Here is a 17,850-nt window from a genome sequence, read left to right as displayed (position 1 = left end):
ATCTGTCTCCCCTACTAAAATACAGAATCTAAGGAGGCAAAAATGTGTCTATTTCTATTGCTTTATCCAGTGCCTAGTTCAGTGAGTGCCATTAATAACTACTGAAATGAATGAAATGAAATGAAAACTCAGAGCAGCCTATTTTCCTCTCAAATTTTACTGCATGAAGTGACTAAGTGAAAGTGCAATGGCTGCCCAAATTACTAATGCATAGATGCCATCTCCAGCTCCCTGCTGTGTAGAAAAACCTGAGTACTCGTTTTCAAAATATGAGTGGGATAGTTCTCGTGATATGTAGGTTTTCCAGAAGTTACAGCCAAAGTATTTTGAAAGTAACAGACATATGACCCTAAAATTAAGTTTCTGGACAGTTTATGGAGCATCCACTCATATGGTGCATTTTTTCTTTATTGAAATTATGGTGAAGCTTAGGAATCCTGTAGACTCCTAGGGAAATTTTCTTACCACACTTTTCTCTTCAGCTTCTGGAAGTGTTCTTAGCTAGCACAATAAAGGACTATACCCTTTCAGTAACCCCAGGCGTCACTAAAGGAGTGGTTGAAGGACATGTGCAAGATCACTCTGCAAGTATTTGTGTAGCTCCTACTGATTTATAAGCTTGGTAGTAATTCCAATAGGTTTTACTTCAAAACTTTCATTTTTGAGTTAGAGTGATAAGGTGTTGATGCAATGGGTCTTGCAATGAGAGACTCCAGATGCTAGCAGTGTAACTTAGAACACAAATTACTTAAGCTTCCCAAAGTGTCCGTTTTTAAGCCAGTTATATTTATACCAATATTGCCTTCCTTGTGTGTCTATTAGCTGGAATAAATAAGATTTTGTATCAGTCAGGATAGGATAGGCTGTACTACCATAATAAACAATCCTACAATGTCAGCTTAAAGCAACACACTTTCTTTCCAGAGCTGCCCTGTCCGCACATGCATTGTCCTCCCTTGCATGGATCCGGGGGGCTGTTTCCTCACAGGCTAATGAAGCACCTGTCGTTGTGACTTTGCAGGTTGCCATGGCAGAGGGAAAGCAGACTCTGAAGATCCCACATGGGCAGTTGCATGCTAGATTCTAAACTGACACATGTGCTTTGGAAGTACAGTCTGCGAGACAGGTGGTGATCAGCCTTGTTAGGTTTATTCACTTTTTCACCTAAGTAGGCAGAGCAAAGTGCTCATCCTCCCCTTGCAGGTTGCCTCCTGGGACATTTCAGCACCTGCAGGACCCTTCCACTCGCCTGTGCTCCCATGCCTGCCCCTTTTCAGTGTGGAACCTGGGAATGCACAGTTACGGGCCAGCAGATGATCGCCCTCTCTTTGAGCATCTTCCAGATCTGCTGACTGGAGTTGGCACTGACCAGTGGCTTGGTCTCCGGGATCCCTCCTGCCTTCTTGCCACAGCAGGGAGTGCTGCAAGCAAGCTTTTTCAGAGCCAGAGCAATACCCACAACTGCGGCTTTAGCACACAAAGAAAAGCAACTTACCTGATTTTTCCCTTCTCTAAAGCAGTCGATCAAGCAGATTCTCTGGGAACACATCCACAGCCTGAAGGCAGATAATGCCTGCAGGAAGTTCCTGGCTGAGCAGCCTGAGGTCTGCAGAACTAAGACCAGGAAAACAGGAACACCCTGGGGAGAGCTGCTCCAGGCCAAGGAGATGATGAAGACTCTCCCCTAGCAGGAAGAAAGCAAGAAGCAAAGGCTGTCCTCTCATCCCTAAGCAGCGCTCTGGGCATTCATGTAATGGGTCTACTGTAAAAAATAATTTTGTGTACTGTAAAAAAAATAATGGAGCAATTTAATTAGCCAAATAAATATATATGTACTTAGTTTTAGTAAGGAATGTTAGTAGGTTTTGTGCCACACAGGTGTTGGCTAAACGCACCCTCTTGGTTTATGCCTCCATTAGGTTAAAATAAAAAGTCTAGATACTTCTCTAGAATCACCATGGGTGGGCTTCTTACCTATTGGGTGGCACCCTCAGGTAAGCTTACCACCAGGCCAACTGGAGTATTAGGTTGCACTTGGTAAAGATTTAATCATAGGTTTTTCTTTATGAAAGAAACCTCATTAGCTCAGATGAAAATGAGGATTGGGCTTTGGCTTTAAAAAACAAATGCAGATATTTTATGTGTTCAGACTATCAATAAGCATTTATTATTTTTAACAGAAACTTGAGCAATAGAATACTGAAAAGGATTCTTTAAAAAAGATTTAAGTGATTTACATCTAACCTATCTGCAAATAAATGAGTGTCAGTTAATGGCTGCCTTTGAAGTTTATAAGATCCTTAAAGTGACTATCCGAAGTAATTTGAATCCTCTAGTAATCCTGAGTCTGCTAGTAATTTTCTTAAGTTCTTGCAAATTTAAGTCTCAGCCTGTACCTGTCAGCAATGTCACAAATTTTGGAAGGTCTGAATTAATGAGGTTTCAGTTGTATCAGTACATAATTTTTAAAAATCATTCATTTCCTTATTTATTTCAAAAGCAGAGACGGTTGGTCCATCTGCTGGTTCACTGCCCAAATAACCACAAACAGTCCTGGCTGGGCCTAGCTGAGGCCAGAAGCCCAGAACTCCATAGGGTCTCACATTTGAGTGTCAGGGGCTAACTGCTTGGGCCTTCACCTGCTGCCTTCTGGGGTGCACAGTAGCAGGAAGCCAGAATTGGGGGCAGAGCTGAGACTCCAACTAAGCATTTGGATAAGGAATGTGCACATCCCAAAGGGCATCTTGATTGCTCTACCCAAGTGCCCCATAATTTAATGCTGCAACATTGTATGTCTCTAATGGTGAGGTGATAGCCCTGTTGAGTGTGACAAATTGTTAACTTATGAAGAGATTGCCAACCTATGCATGACATTAAGGATAGAGGAAATAGAAATTTAATATAATAGGACCTGCTGAAGCTTGGGGCTCTTTTGTTATTTTTCCCTTTATCTCCTAAGATTTGTTATTTTCCAATGATGTGGAAATTGTGTATTCTGTGTGCCTTACTGAGATCTCTGCTTGCACTCAGCAGCATTTGTGTCTCCTTCCTATTAGAGACAGGGACTTGAAAGCTGCTTCACCTCCTGTTTCTCTTCGTCAGCTCTCCCAGCCAACACATACCCCTCGCTTCAGTTGCTGTCACATGGAATTTTTGCTTTGGACTATCTCTACAAACATATGTTGTACTTTTATATATATTTTTAATATTTATTCATCCCAAATTCTCACGTGACTGTCTACATTTATTTTTCTTAGAATATTGCCTTCAATAGTCTTTTCAAAGTTGGCCTTTGATAAAAAACAATCTAAATGAAAGATCCTGGTGAACAAGACCCCAGCAGAAGGAACAGGCCATCAAGGAGAGAGGTGCCTTTCTCTAAAGGGAGGAAGGAACCTCCACTGTGATACGGCCTTGACTCAACAAGTTCAGAGTCAGTGAACTCAAGGAGCTTCCATAGCCTAGACAGCTCATGGCAAGAGTCTCCGGTGATTGCTGATGTCATAAATAAGAGTGCCAATTGTTAAATCAACAACAGGAGTCACTGAGTACAGGCTCCCCACGTAGGATCTCTGTCCTTAATGTGTTTTACTATGAAACTTAAAAACAACCCTACTAGTCAAACAATACCCTATACCCTGTGCAGTTGTGTGAGGGCAGCCTGTTGAAATCCTTGCTTAGTGTATACTAAGTTGATCTTCTGTATATGAAGGTGATTGAAAATGAAACTCGATGAAGGGCAGGATGGGAGAGGGGGGTGGGAGAGGGGAGGGCCATGGGAGGGAGGGAGGTTGGGGGGGGAGCCACAACAATACAAAAGTTGCGCTTTGTAAATTCACATTTATTAAATAAAAAAAAGAACTTAAACAAAAAGAATCAAAAAAAAAAAAAAAACAAAGTTGGCCTTTGAGAGTATAAAGTTTTTGAGCCCTGAATGTTTGACACCTTTGCTCCATCACATTTAGATGCTAGTTTTTCTGGCATCAACTTCTGCTTTTCCAGTGCTTTTACTACTGCAGTTTGAACTAGTACTTCATTGTCTTCTTGAATCCATTGTTGTGAGGAAGTCATTGTCAACCAAATTTTGTTTTTTGGAAGATTTTTTTATTTCTGTAAGCATTTCTGTTTTCTCTCTCTCAATTTTTTTCCATGATATATCAAAGTATATTTGTTTATTTTTTGAAAATATTATTTATTCATTTGAAAATAAGAGAGAGGGAGAAACCCTGAGAGAAAGAGGTCTTCCATCCCCTGGTTCACTCCTTAGGTGGCTGCAATGGACACAGCTGGGCCAGGCCAAAGCCATGAGCCAGGAGCTTCATCTGGGACTCCCACATGGGTGGCAGGGGCCCAAACACTTGGACCACCTTCCATTGCTTTTTCCAGGTTGTTAGAGGGAGCAGCCAGGACAAGAATTGGTGAGTAACCTGCAATGTCACAACTCTGGCCCCAATATGTTTGTTTCTGTCATCTGTTTTGTTAAGCTTCCTATGAAGTCCTTCAGAGAGAGTTCATCTTTAACATTCTATTAGTGTTTTCTCCAAACACTTGCTTCTTGGAAGGAAGTTGGGAGGGAAAGATGGGGGAGGGAAAGAGGAAGGGAATATCATTATATTCTTAGAATTGTATCTACAAATCACATTGAATCTGTTAATTAAAAATTAAAGTTAAAAAAATTGTAAAAAATCTTTTCCTTCTTTCACCTTAGTTGTTTTTCTCTTCAGTGACTCCTATTATATTAAAGAGAGATATACTTTTCTCCTACCAATTGTTCTTTCATAGGTCCTACCTCTTTATGATAATAATAGCTTATATTTATGTAGCATTAACTTCTCACAAAAGATTCTTATGTGTACTCTGTATATTTTACTCATTTAATCCTTATATGTCCTATAGGGTATATGGCATAACGTTTAAAAAATGTAGACCCTGGAATGAGGTGCCTGCATTCAGATCTCAACTCTGCCTCCTGAGACATCTGACCAAGTTACTTCATCCATAACCCTTTTACAGGTAAGAACAAACCTATGCATGGATTTCAAAGTCTTCTTGCACCAAAATACATTTATCTTTTAATTCTAATTTCCCATGAGCTTTTTAAAGCACTCATCTGTTTATTTCAAATTTTATTAATTAAATCTCATTTAAGCCGGCGCCGTGGCTCAATAGGCTAATCCTCCACCTTGCGGCGCCGGCACACCGGGTTCTAGTCCCGGTTGGGGCGCCGGATTCTGTCCCGGTTGCCCCTCTTCCAGGCCAGCTCTCTGCTATGGCCAGGGAGTGCAGTGGAGGATGGCCCAGGTGCTTGGGCCCTGCACCCCATGGGAGACCAGGAAAAGCACCTGGCTCCTGGCTCCTGCCATCGGATCAGCGCGGTGCGCCGGCTGCAGCGGCGGCCATTGGAGGGTGATCCAACGGCAAAGGAAGACCTTTCTCTCTGTCTCTCTCTCTCTCACTGTCCACTCTGCCTGTCAAAAATAAAAAAAAAAAAATAAAAAAAAAAATAAAATAAAATAAAAATTAAATCTCATTTAACTATTTAATTAATTTAACTTCACCTTCTATAGCCTGTTTAGTGCCCTTTGCCACTGTTGTGCTCCTTGGTTCTCTAATGTTCCTGTAAGCTCATAATCACATCCACAGTCTTCATTAGTGATGTCAACTTTAGGTGGAGGACGGATGTTAATGAGCCAGCAGCTGTCCTTAGGCCAAAAGAGTCTCCTGGGTTTTCTGTCTATAGACATATGGCCCCAGTGCTTGGGCAGTTAAGGTGGAAGAAGGGACAGTGCCAGGACCTACCTCTCTTGTGCTCTACTCTTTGCCACAGCCAACATACCTCTCTGTGACCCACTAGATACCCTGACTGGTACTGATGTTTTCAAAGCACTCTTCCCTCCAGTGAGGGGAATATTAAACAATATCAAGCAATATTGCACAAGCACTTCACAAACTTTTCCCATTGTGCTACCCATTGTGCTGCATCTGGTCTGTTGTTTTATTCACGAAACAGTTTCAGTATTAGGGTTCTGTACATTTTAAATAGTAACTTGTTTTTAATTTTTATTTCTTTGAGAGGCAGAGACACAGAGAGAGAGAGAGAGAGACAGAGACAGAGCTCACATCTGCTGGCTCACTCCTCAATGCCCACAACATCTGAGCCTGGGCCAGGCTGTAGCCAGAATCCAGGAACTCAATCCAGCTGTCCCTTATAGATGGCAGGGGCCCAACTGTTTGAGCCATCATCTGTTGCCTCTAAGGGTCTTCATGAACAGGAAGCTGGAGGAGGAACAGAGCCAGGACTTGAACCTAGGACCCCAATATGAAATGTGGGCATCTGTACAACTAGGCTAGACATGTGCTCCTGATAATCATTGTTTTAGGTGCCTTTATGTCTATCTTGGTATTCTAACATCTCTAGGGTTTGGTCTTGGAAAACAGCTGTAGGCTATGCAAAAGTAACCATCTTGTAAGGGACCAGAAACCTTAAACACAGTCGTTACACAAATAACAAAAGTGTGTAAATCATTTATTTATTTATTTATTTGAAAGAGTTAAAGAGAGGCAGAGGCAGAGAGAGAGAGGTTATCCATCTGCTGGTTCACTCCCCAAATGGCCGCAACAGCCGAAACTGTGAATATCCAAAAGCAGGAGCCAGGAATTTCTTCCTGGTCTCCCACGTGGGTACAGGGGCCTAAGGACTTGGGTCGTCTTCTACTGCTTTCCCAGGCCAAAGCAGAGAGCTGGATTGGAAGTGGAGCAGCCAGGACTTGAGCCAGTGCCCATAAGGGATGCCAGCGCTGCAGACCAGGTCTTTAGTGGGTAAGTCATTTTCATTGATGTCATAAAAATAGACAGATTCCATAATGTAAATGAAGATCATCGCTCAAATTTATCCAGTCAAATAAGCTGATTCTGCCATTGACTGTAGCATCTACCAGCCTGTAGAAACGGACCTCAAAGATGCCCCTTCCTTCAATACTCCATCCTCTTTGAGGGGAAGATTGGTGGTAGAGGTAAAGGGACCATAACGGAGCTTGGCTGCTATAGTTATCTTCTGTTCTTTACTACTTTCTTCCCTGTCATGTAACTAGAGTGGCCTGGAAGCCCAGGCAGCAGCCATGATAGAGACAAGGGGAGGAAAGGCTGGTTATAGAGTTGGGCTTGCAGTCCTGGTCCCGACAAACTGATGAACATAGGACCAACATAGACCACATTAGGCAGCATTACATTGCCATTTTGCTAGCAATTTTGGAGGTTTTAAATGGCTAACTTCGAGAGAACTGGACCTATTTCCCCAGTTTATTAAAATCCTAAGAGAATAGGTTTACAAGAAGAGAACCTAAGAGAATAGGTTTTCATGAAGTTTCATAGGTGTTTCAAAGTCTAGTCAGAAACACACATGGAAGTGGAAACACTTAATACAAGGAGAGTTTAAATTACAGACAGCATTTATTGAGCACTTTGTTTAGGCATGGTGCCAAGAGCTTTAAATACCTTCTCTCATTTGTTCTTCACTGCTGTTTGATGAAAAATGCTATTATTACCTCCATTTTATAAAGAAGGAAATTAAAGCTTAGAGAATTTAAGTTTCTTGTTTTATTTGGTTTCAGTAGTTACTTTACCTTCAGGCATTGTCCTGTAATACTAGTGGCAGAATCACTAGCTCTGGTTCTCGGTAGCATCTGTAGCACTCTCAGAACAAAAGGAAAAACAGTGACTTGGGTCACTGACAGGCTCCGTGCTGTAATGAATCTGGGAAGGCAGGCAAGCAGCCAGAATTCTTACACCATGTTAGAAACATTGGCTGATTAACATGCTAAAGCACACAGGTGGGATATTTCAAAAATTCATTGTTAGCATTCCGTAGATCATTCATGTATATCATCATGGACTTCTTTTTTTCTGATTTTAATATATGTTTTATTTTAACAAACACATCAAAATTGTACTTGTTTATGGGTACTATGTGATATTTGAAAACATGGATACATTCTGTCATGTCCATCCAGAGTAAATATATATGTCCCCTCAAACATTTAACATTTCTTTATGGTGAAAACATTCAAAATTCTATATTACAGGATTTTAAAAGAAATATGCATTGAATTAACATTATCTATAGACTCCTACTGTGCAGTAGGACTGCAGAACTTCTTACTCTGACCTGGCTGTAACAGTACCTGCTGATCAACCTTCTTCCCTCCACCCTGCCACGCCTCTTCAGCTTCTGGTAACCACCACAGTATCTTTAATTACTATGAGATCACTTTTTATTTAGACTCCACATGTGACTGAGATCATGTGATACTTGTCTTTCTGTGTTTAGTTTTATTTCACTCAATGGCCGTCAGTTTTATCATGGTTTTTGCAAATGACAAGATTTCATCCTTTTTTATGGCCATCCTTGACTAATATTTGTTTTCATCAGTAAATATTTATTTCTTTTAATTTTATTTGAAAGCCAAAGAGAGATATTGCATCCCAAGATTCGCTCCCCAGCTGCCCACAACAGCCAGGGCTAGGCTAGGCTAAAGCTGGGAGCCTGGAATTCAGTCCTGGTCTCGCATGTGGGTAGCAAGGACCCAAATACATGAGCCATCACCTACTGCCTCCCTATTGTATTCGCCAGGACTAAAACCAGGCACTCCACTATGGGATGTGGGGGTCCCAAGCAGCATGTGCTATACCACATGCTTATCCGCTTCCTTGACTTCTGAGTTCCACAAACAACTTCCTATTCAAGTAAGTAGTATTTTCATTAGCATAATTATCAGTTATTAATTGTCATAACATTGGAGGAAATAGGATACCTGAGAAGTTGAAAGTTTGCTTTCTTTATAATGTGAAGACTGAAAAAAATCATGGGTGATAATATAAATTATGATGGAAATCTGCAAATAACGTGGTAGTATTTATGAAACAAATCATAAAAAAAATCAGAGCTAAATACTACCAAAACTTTCAGTTGAATAAATTTTTATTCCTGCTAAATCTAGAAAGAAGTAAATTATTTTGACAATTAAATTAGATGGTAGACAAACAGGAAAACATGCGAGATGGAACTAATTAAAAAATGATCCCAGTAGATGCAGTGGTTTAAATGGGAATTGTCTCCCTGAGTGTGTGCAGGAGTTTACTCTCCAGAGTCTGTGGTAATGATACGAAGAACACGGAAGTCTCCAGTGGGGATGTACAGAGCTGGTCCTTTGGGAAGTGATTACACTGGATTAGTCCACTGGGCAGAACCCTCCTGATTGAATCCTGGTATCTGTATTAGGAGAGAGGTCATCTGACTACACAGAGAAAGGAGTGCTCTCTCTTGCCATGTGATATTCCCACCTCAGGACTCTGCCAATAAGTTCAGCATCGCCAGAGGCCAAACCCATGGGGCCCACATGGTCTTGGAGTGTGACCTTCTAGAACCGTGTACCAACGTAAACCCTTCTCTTTTTCAGTTAGCTGGCTGCCTTGGGTGTTTTGCTGTAGTAACAAAAGCCTGAATAATACACTAGTGTTGGAGATGGGTAATGTAGCCGATCTGAAAGCTCAGGCAGTGAACTCACTGATGTGCCTACTGTGGAATCCCATGGGTGGGGGAAGACACCCTGAAAAATGGCTGCCCTCTCAGAGCCAGTCAAATCCACTGTACTTGGTGCATGCCAACATTTTTCTTTATGGGATAGTTATCTGGGAAACCTAACAGATTTAGGAAGGCAGGAAAAGCTGTCTCTACCTTGAACCTAGAGCCCATTCTAAAAATGGGGATTTTAATCTATGAGCTGTGGTTGTGTTGAAGAGCAAAGGATTCAATAGGATATTTACAAGGCATAGTGATAAGTGCCTTTTTTTTGCACATAATCCACAGCCTGAGGGGTGTCAGCATTAATACTGTAGGGTAGGAGATTAGGAGAAACCACAGGGAACTGCCCCCTGCCTTCTTGGTAGAAAGATATGCTGCCTCATCTAACATGTTCAGGGCATTTAAGAGTGCCTGCTTTGCTCTTAGGTGCTTGACATAAACTTGTTGCAGGCAGGAAGGTGGAAGGAAAAACATAAAAGAATAGATGGTTAGATGTTTGAATGTAAGTCAGCTAAGGAGCAGAAATGTTTGCCCTATCTCAACTGCCAGTCTGTAGCAATTTTTAAAAATCTCTAGGGGGAATCATACTAATGTAGTATTTATGAGAGCTACACACATGGTGAGCACCAGGCGCTTAGAAGCTCCATAGGAGAACTGATGGTTTTATTAGGGAACAAGATGAGCCAACTGTAAACCAGGCAAACTCTTCCATTTCAAATTTGCAGGGTGGTGGTGTTTCAAGGTTGGCCCAGCCTGGGGCTCTGCCTCCCCCAGCCAGGTTTTAGAATCACAAAGAGAGGCGCTAAGTCTGCCTTGACTTACTGACTCCCTCTCAGCAGAGGGCGCTCAAGGTACGCGCTTGGTTTGTTTCCTTTTCCCATACTGTTAAAAACATTTTGGCTGGTGCTTAACAGGCGCCCAGAGGGGCCTGATTAGGCGAAGAAGCCTGTCTCCAAAATAGACTGGGCCTGGTGGCCTGCTGACAGGCACCATCCTGAGCCTTTACACCTGCCATCTCCCACAGTCCCCATTTCTCAGGCTGACTTCCCCTTTGGGGCTTCACCTTCTTCTAGACATGACCATGACCTCTCTCTTGGCTTCTCCACATCAGCAAGGATTCCAGGGCTTGGTTCACAGTGTTGAAGATTTGGGGCTGAAATGAGGGTTGAGAAGTTAGAACAGTAGGAGGATATTAAGACTTGTCTGCTCTTAGAACATGGCCAAGACATATTTATGCTGAGTGGACATTTTATGTACAGCACACATGGAAATGATGTCCTTTGATTTGTGACGCAGGCCTATAATTGCAGTAAGCCTGCAGGCCTTGAGAAGGATTGCGCCATTTGCCACTGGTGGGGAATCAGGGAGGTCCATTTGCCACCACTGCCCCTCAGCTTGTTAGTAAGTATTGACCCAGTTGAGTCCCAGAGCTGTCATTTGGAATATGAATCCCCTTGCCCAGAAATGACTCCTCCTCATATACCTAGGGGGTGTGCCCCAAATACCGAGGTGCCCAGCTTAGAGAAGTATGTGTGCATCTCTGTGTGTAACAAGAACCAGATGTTAGAAAGACACACCTGGTGTTGTTACTATTACAGGCTTTTGTTTTATCTTGATATCTGTTACGGCGTTGCTTCACAAAAGGAAATTGCTTTGTAAACAGTCACTGTGGAACAGAAAATGTTCATAAAGGTGTCAGCTCATAAACTCCATGTTGTGCTCATTAGAGGGCTGCCAAGGGGGAACAGTGCCTGGTGTAGGTAGATGCAACTTACATGGAGACGGCCTTAGTCAGCTTGGGCAGCTGGGACACCACAACATAGACTGGGACCCAAACCACAAACCTCCATTTCTCAGCACTGGAGGCTGGGCAATCCAAGGTCAAGGAGTGAACAGATTCTGGTCCTGCTAAGGGACCAGTTTGCACACAGCCACCTTCTCACTGTGTCCTCACAAGGCCAGGAAAGAGAATGAGTTCTGTTCAGGCCTCCTCTTCCAGTAAGGACAATGATCCCATCACGTGGCCCCCACCTTCATGATGCCATCTAAACCTAATTACCTCCCAAAGGCCCCCCTCCACATACCATCATACTGGGGGTTAGGGATTCAGTATATGAATCTGGGGGGCACAAACATGCAGCCCATAACATACATTAACAAAACTACAAGCAGACGGCAGTTGCATCAGCTCAACTTTCAAGTTCCAGGAATGGGGATTGCCTCATCTTTCCGCCCCATTTCCTTGGGTGGGGATTTAGGATCTTAAGAACTGTTACATCATATTGAACTTTAAACTCTACAGCCCAAAAGCACAGGAAAGGACTGTAGAAATAAACACGTTGCCTTCTTATGCCCCGTTACTACTGAGTGAACATAGCAGTATGATCTTACAAATCAATGGCTTGATTTACTCCATTGCCCACAGATAGGGCAGTGGGAGATAATACAGATGCTACAATAAAAATGCTGATGTTTGAGTCCTAATGTTGCATTATGATTATGAGATAATTTGCCTGGTTAGCCTCATTTTCCTTAACTATAGGAGAGTAACAGTTCTCTTATTGGTTAAATGAGTATGTGGAAAAAACTAAGCCACTCAGTCTTTATAGGTTGAGTTTCTTCTTTGCTATACATGGTGAGGTTATTAAATGATCAAATGTATATAAAAACTTTATAAAATTAATGCCCCAATTTAGATACTTTCTAAGGCCACTTTCAACTCAGGAAGTTACACTATGATCACACATACCTTCTTGAGAATAGACACTTTGTCTTTCACCTCTTCAGCCCACTGCAGGTGTATTAGTGTGTTCTGAACACTGAATGCATTCTAGCTGAATAAAGGGAGTGAAGCAAAATCTGGATTCTCTGCGGTGGCCGTAAGTTGGTTGCCTTGCCCTGCCGGGAGGAAGGTGTTCTCCTGAGCCTGTGACTGCTAACGTGGAGGGGGGAGTAGTCCCCACAGAGTCTGAGTTCCTCAGATACCTCCCTGACGCCATCAGCTTGGCAACATCAGTGCTTAGGAGCACATTGTCTGTGAAAGCACGTTGAGCCTGGCTAGGGAAAGGGCCAAGCAATAAAAAGAGGAGGAGCCACAGGCATTTTTGTGCAGAAGTTAATATACCACTTTGGGATGCCTGCAACCCGTAACAAAATACCTGGGTTCCTGTTTCAGCTCTGCTTTTGATTCTAGCTTCCTACAGTTCACATCCTGGGAGGCAGCAGGTGGTGGCTTAAGTACTTGGGTCTTTGGAACATAGAAGATCCAGATTAAGTTCTAGGTTCTCAGCTTTGGCCTGGCCCAATGCAGGTCATTGCTCACTTTTGGGGAGTCCAACAGGATGGAAAATCTCTCTCTCTCTCTCTCTCTCTCTCTCTCTCTCTCTAACTCTGTCTCTCTCTCTGCCTTTCAAATAAAAAAATAAACAAGTTAATTAATAATTTTTTTCTAAAAAGGATGCAGGGAGGATGAAAGTTGGCCTTTTCTAGGAGTCTGACCCACTGCCTAGGTGGGAAGATAACTTTGGGGTCAAAGTTCTTTCCCCCAAATAAACAATGATAGCAGTGTGAATACCCTTCCCAGCTAACAAGCTTGCAGTCAATTCAATATGGAATCCCTAGAACAGAACAGGGAGTCAGTGTCAGGAGAGTCATATTCTTGCTCTGATTCCATCACAGAGTTTCTTGGGGGGCCTATGTTCTCAGCCTCTAACTTGCGTATAAAGGAGGGAGGATGGGACTGGCTCTTGTGTAACCCTCTCTAGCCCTACCACCTGAGGCTCTGACCGTGTTGTCACCTCTGAGTCAGTAGACCATCACACCACAGTTGCCATGGCCACCTACTTCTGACGGATGATTCTTTGCTGAAGTTAGGAGTGTCCATGACCTGAGGGTGCACTCCTACCCTTGGACACCTATGACTCCCCAGGAAACTTGAGATCCCTTCCTCTGCTGTTAGCAATGATGTTCAGTATTAGTCACCATGACTTCAAGACAGCTTTGCCATTTCACTGGGGTTTGGTTGTAAATCAGCTCAGCAGGGAGGTGGTAACATTAGCATTCCGTAGTAGTTCCAGTATGTTAATTAAATAGAACTTTCAGGCTCCAGTCTCTTGTCAGAGCATTTCCTTCTGTATGTTACGTCTGCTCACCTTGCTTGGAAAAGTCCAGGTGAGCAGATGAAGGCCTTGACAGCTGAGGCATCTGAGACTAGAAATGATGAACACAAAGCTTTTGTTTACATTGGGAAAAATAAAGAGCAGGTTCTAAGAATAAAAGTTGCTATAGCTTTCTCCTTATATAAAAATAGTAATACAATTTAGGGTGGGCATGTTTCCTCTTGGTTAAGCTGCTAGTTAGGATGCCTGCATCCTGTTCTGGAGTGTCTGAGTTTGAGTCCTGGCTGTGCTCCCAATCCCAGCTTCCTACTGACACGCACCCTAGGAGGGCCCAGATGATAACTCAGATATTTAATTGGGTCCTTGCCACCCAGATGGGAGACCTGAATCGTGAGCATTCAGGGACTAAACCAGCATATAGGAGCCCTCTCTATTTATGTGTGTGTATGTGTGTGTCTCCCTTCCTGTCATATACATACATGCATACATGGAGGTCAGTGTTTGCCATAGCAGGTAAGGTGCCCCCTGGACACCCACTTCCTATATCAGAGTACCCGGATTCCCAGCCTTGACCTAACCCAGCTCCAGCTGTTGCAGGTATTTGGGTGGTAAATAATCAGGTGGAATGTAAACGGTTTTTCCTTCTCTCTTTCTCTCTCTCTCTAAATTAAAAATAAAATTTTAAAAAAGACAAAAATAATAATAAGCCATAAAAAGGAAACCAGCAAATTTACAAATTATATTTAACTAATTATGCTGTGAAAACTTCTAAACTCTCATGAGAAACCATGATTATACCTCTTTCATTCACATCCATTCACACCACACAGCCCTCTAAAATGGTGACTTAAACTTTTGTTTCTGACCCATTAAAATGGACAGAAGACTATTGCTGATCTATTCCCATCCATCCCCACTTCACTGTATAAACCAAGAATGAACTTACTTTTAGGAGGTAAATTAAGTTTGAGTTTGAAAACCAAGAAAAGAACCCTATCTGGAGGCTAACTTCTCTAAAACAAAATCTTTCTCTACTTCCAAAGCCTAGCAACCCTACAGCTCAAGTAGGATTAATAGTGAGCTTATAGAGAATAAACGCAAAAAAGAACATTTTCTCAAAAGAACTGGAGAAAAGGTGACTGTGGCACTTGGCTCCAAAATTGGTCAGGAAAATGAGCACCAGCATAGTAGAGTAACATGGGCTGCAGGAGAAGATATGGCAGGTGCAGGGGGAACAATGACAGAAGCCCCGATGGTTTCTGAGTCTTCACCTAACAGAGGAGCCAGACCCTCAAATATGCTGAGGTGCTGTCAATCCACTTCCTTAAATCTCATTTCCAGATTTTTTTTTCCCATCTTAAGTCTTAAATTCCTTTACATTTTTTTTTCTTTCAAAATTTTATTTAATGAATATAAATTTCCAAAGTACAGCTTATGGATTACAATGCCTTCCCCCCCATAACGTCCCTCCCACCCACAACCCTCCCCTTTCCCACTCCCTCTCCCCTTCCATTCACATCAAGATTCATTTTCGTTTCTCTTTATATACGGAAGATCAGTTTAGCATACATTAAGTAAAGATTTCAACAGTTTGCTCCCACACAGAAACATAAAGTGAAAAATACTGTTTGAGTACTAGTTATAGCATTAAATCTCAATGTACAGCACACTAAGGACAAAGATCCTACATGAGGAGTAAGTGCACAGTGACTCCTGTTGTTGACTTAACAAATTGACACTCTTGTTTATGGCCTCGGTAATCACCCTAGGCTCTTGTCATGAGCTGCCAAGGCTATGGAAGCCCCCTGAGTTCACTGACTCTGATCATATTTAGACAAGGCCATGGTCAAAGTGGAAGTTCTCTCCTCCCTTCAGAGAATGATACCTCCTTCTTTGATGACCCATTCTTTCCACTGGGATCTCACTCGCAGAGATCTTTCATTTTTTTTTTTCCCCAGAGTGTCTTGGCTTTCCATGCCTGAAATAGTCTCATGGGCATTTCAGCCGGATCCGCATGCCTTAAGGGCTGATTCTGAGGCCAGAGTGCTGTTTAGGACATCTGCCATTCTATGGGTCTGCTGTGTATCTCACTTCCCATGTTGGATCATTCTTTCCCTTTTTGATTCTATCAGCTAGTATTTGCAGACACTATTTTTGTTTATGTGATCCCTTTGGTTCTTAGTCCTATCATTATGATCAATTGTGAACAGAAATTGATCACTGGGACTAGTGAGATTCCTTTACATTTTAAAAAATAATTGTCACAAATCATATTGCCAACCTTGAATCCCCACTCAGAACAAGTTATGTGTAGCATGACATGAAATGAATTTACCTTTGTTAAATTCCCTGGCAGTCACTTATCTGAGGTGAACCAGAGACAAAATGGAGAGAGATGTGTGTGGAGACGTGGGTGTACAGAAGGGACTTAGGGGAGGCTTAGAGAGAAGTAAATCTGAATGTTTATCACACAAGTAGCAGTTGCTACCTTTTTAGTTTCCACCCAGCAGTGAGAAGCTTGTAAGTAAGGTCAAGTGGAGTAAACACCTTTGCTTCCTTCGCCTGAGGACAGACCAGGTATAGCAGACTAGAGTGGTTTACCTGATACATTTTGAAATTTGCATTTATTGTTTGGACCAATATAAAAAAGGAGATTTTCCCATGAATCTAACCATTTTTCCTCAAAGAGTAGGTGATTCAGTCAAGTAGGCAATAAAGTGGCCTTAGAATTTACACATAATGTTGTCACAAAGGAGCAGAGGGATACGAACCCTTTTTTTGGCTCAATTTATGTTGGATATGATAGACATTTGGGTTTGTTTAATCTTCCATGTTTCTCAATGACTTTTTAAAGTAATTTTTAATAGATTAATTTGAGAGCCAAACAGAAAGAGATAGAAAGAGCAGTCCCATCTGCTGGTTCAGTCCTTTAATGTCTGGAATGGTAGGGACTGCTCCTAGTCAAAGTTGGGAGCTAAAATGCCATCCAGTTCTCCCATGTGGGTGGCAGGAACTCAGTTGCTTAAGCTGTCTCTGCTACCTGCCAGGGTCTGCATTACCAGGAAGCTGGAGTCAGGTGCTAGAGCTAGGACTGGAACCCAGATATTCTAGTATTGGGCATGGACATCTTAACCCCTAGACCAAATGCCTGCCCTTAACGTGAATATTTTAATGGTAGAGAATCTGAGGTAATTACGAGGTCATGCTTCTCAAAAAGTTTTCATAAGATTTAGAAATGAGTCTTAACACTGTGTCTTCATATGTCTGCTCCATCATCGTGTGAAAGGGAAGAAATGGTAATGGGCTTCCCTCAACAGGATGTTTAAATGACAGTCCAAGGGGCTAGAGTGCTATGAAGCATGGTTTCTGTTTCTACCTCTTCCCAATCCTCTGACCTTATTAAATTTGAATCTGAATATGTGTTCCTTTCAAAGCCAGTAGAAATGAGTCTGTCATTGATTTGACTGAGTCTCTGGTAATAATCAGTTCTGGGCAGGGGAAAAGTGTTGTTCCGATAATATCACTTTGTCCCTTAGAAACGAATTACAAAAATTAAGATCCATGCTTCTTAATTGAGGAATAAAGAAGTAGCTATGTTTTCTTCCAAAGCAAGCTGAACTGAAAGGAGATGTCAGATATACTGTTTTCTGAGTCTTTGGACTTTATCTGTTCTTCCTTCTTGACCAAGTGACTACAAAGAGAAGCCCACATTTTCCTTTTCATCTCAATCTGCCTGATCCCCCACCCTCCAAGTTCCCTAATGCCCCCATACCTAGCACTAGCCTCTTGGTGGAGGATACAGCCTTCTTGCTGTCAAATCCAATGTGAGCACTGTCTAGTCTTTCTTAATTCTGCATCTGGATGCTTTCCAGACTCTCACCTTTAAAACACACTCCTCCTTGGCATCCTCACACGCTCTTTTCTGGCCTGCCATATCCTTAGGTAGCATTGTTTCTCAGACTCTTGATTGGACTGTCGGTGATCTTTCCCCTTTCCCCTTGCTTGTTTGTTTCTTTCCCCTGGCTCTTCATAAACTGCCTCAAGATGGTCTAACTTATATCCTTAATGCAATCACCACCATTGTAATAACTCACAAATATACCCCCACTTCTGAATTGTCTTAAGCATGAGACTACAGTTTCCACTTGTGTG

At 42.2% G+C, this 17,850-nt stretch overlaps 1 long non-coding RNA gene across 5 annotated transcripts in view; it reads left to right on the top strand.

Annotated features, from left to right (window-relative positions):
• The window catches only part of LOC103350671 (uncharacterized), a 41,460-nt gene that overhangs the window by 4,548 nt on the left and 19,062 nt on the right, over nt 1-17,850 (top strand). For 3 of the 5 annotated variants that reach the window (XR_011378214.1, XR_007909362.2, XR_007909361.2), the window contains exons 3-5: nt 4,897-5,013; nt 6,727-6,819; nt 8,082-8,230. This is a non-coding gene — a long non-coding RNA (uncharacterized lncRNA). Of the gene's footprint in view, nt 1-4,896; nt 5,014-6,726; nt 6,820-8,081; nt 8,231-10,876; nt 10,982-17,850 lie in introns of all 5 variants that reach the window. The other 2 variants (XR_007909363.2, XR_518605.3) reach the window with 2 other exon arrangements.

Source organism: Oryctolagus cuniculus, chromosome 8 (genome assembly GCF_964237555.1).
Source record: "Oryctolagus cuniculus chromosome 8, mOryCun1.1, whole genome shotgun sequence".
Classification (NCBI taxonomy): domain Eukaryota; kingdom Metazoa; phylum Chordata; class Mammalia; order Lagomorpha; family Leporidae; genus Oryctolagus; species Oryctolagus cuniculus.
The sequence above is the reverse complement of the archived record's forward strand: the minus strand, read 5'-3'. Positions and strand labels throughout refer to the sequence as shown.